This window comes from Sinocyclocheilus rhinocerous, unplaced genomic scaffold (assembly GCF_001515625.1).
Source record: "Sinocyclocheilus rhinocerous isolate Xijiao unplaced genomic scaffold, SAMN03320098_v1.1 scaffold352, whole genome shotgun sequence".
Lineage (NCBI taxonomy): Eukaryota > Metazoa > Chordata > Actinopteri > Cypriniformes > Cyprinidae > Sinocyclocheilus > Sinocyclocheilus rhinocerous.
This window is the reverse complement of record NW_015642448.1, coordinates 2174757-2176745: the sequence shown is the minus strand read 5'-3', so window position 1 is coordinate 2176745 and position 1989 is coordinate 2174757.

Sequence of the window (1989 nt, the reverse complement as noted above, 5' to 3'; positions counted from 1 at the left end):
GTAGTCACATGGTCTTTTAAGTGAGAGCATTGACTTTGCTGATGCATGAGACAAATCTAATCATGTTGGTTTGGTGTTTTTTGGGGGTTTTGTAAGATTACTGGATCAAGCCGTACATATCATCTGTAGACAAATTAGGACACCTTCAAGCCAGCTCTGTATTACAGTGTGCCGACCATCCTGCTGATGATTCACTCCCTTATGGTCACTTTCATACCCAACCAAATCATTTCAAACTTTAAAAAAAGGCAGCAGGCAGCGAGTGTTATTTTTACCAAGCCGTTTGGGGTTTTGGGTGAGTTCGTTTTAATTTCAGCGGTGGATGAAGTCACTGAAGAAGCCTGTTATGGCTGCTGTCCTCTGCATGCTCTGCACTGGAGACTGAGGTAATGGATCCTCCATTCATGTGTTCTCCCACTAGAGAGAGACATTCTGCACAACTGATGCTGCTTGTTTTATGGGCTGGAATGTATGACATTGAAATAAGGCTTCTGTTCCAGTGAACAGCGTCATTATTTACCACAGAAGGCTGTCAGGCTTGAAATTTACATTTAAGTTATATTCAGCCCGTTTATGTAAACACAGAAGGAGGGCAAATATTAACTCAGAATAATATACATAATCATAAAACTAACTTATGATAAAGTCCTAATTTTATTTCTTTAGTCATTTTTTTCATGCATGTATTTAATAGTATTTTGATTAAAATGTACTTTAAATTATTTTAAATTAACTCTAACAGTTTTGGGTAAGTTACTCTAAAAAAGTAATGAATTATGATACTAATTACTTCTGTATCCGTGTAATCAGATTACTGTACTAATTACTCTCTCTAAAAAGTATTGCATTTCTTAGTACAAATCACTTTCTAAATCCAGTATCCATCTAGCCCAGTGAACAATACAAGGTTAGACATGAAACTGCTCATTTGATACTTTCAAATAAAAAATGTAAAATTGCATAAATTATTCTTGAAATGACCAAAGTATATTAAAGGGAGAAGGTTACATTAAAAACATACATGATACATTTTAACATTAGATGTTACATTTTGATGTATGTCTGTCTTAAACACAGTTGCACAAGCATTAAAATGTACAAGCAATATTTATCATAGTAAATATCTAATTTTTTAGTCTTTTATTTTTTCATGTATTCATTTTATTTATAAAACAGTATCTATCTATCTATCTATCTATCTATCTATCTATCTATCTATCATCTATCTATCTATCTATCTATCTATCTATCGTGGAAACGACAGTGATTTAAAAGTCTTCAGGGATTGTTTTCGTAGCTCTCCGTGTTGTCTTGCTCACAGCTATTGGATTTCTGGCCAGCCCACAGCGCGCAACAGGTATATGTCCCCATGCATGGGGCAGGTTGAATCTATTGCTCCGATTTCCTGTCACATGATTTGAAATAGGATCCCTACTTTTTCTGCTATCTGTCTTGTGTGTGAGTGTCTGGGGGCAGCGCTGATTTGCCTAGAAGTTCAGACGCTCTTAACGCGGACGCGCAGCGAGATTTCATGACATTCAGCTGCTCACTGCATCAGCTCGACTGACCTGACTGGACTCGAAACACTTCACCTGCGAGGAGAGAGGAAGAGAAGGTGTTCAGATCTCTTATAGCCTACTACAGAAGAGCGATGGATTCGTGGAGAATCGCAGCTTTGCTCCTTGCTGCCTGCCTCAGCGCGTCTGCGTCAGACCAGTTCGAATCGGGTTAGTTCTCAACTCTTATGAACTGTAACTTTGTGCATTCTGGTGGTTGTAGGTCTTGTATGAGATGTTTCTTACACTAGTGCATTGCGTTGCGTCCGCATTGTCCCGACTCCAGTCTCGAGATGAGCAGCGGCTTGCAGCGCGTTCTGTCACTTTTCATGCCTTGTCTTGCGTCGGGTTCAGCTTTATGAATCACACAATCCATTTCGCGCTAAATAATTACCAAATCCCTATTTGATCGCTCGGATGAATCTTTGCCACC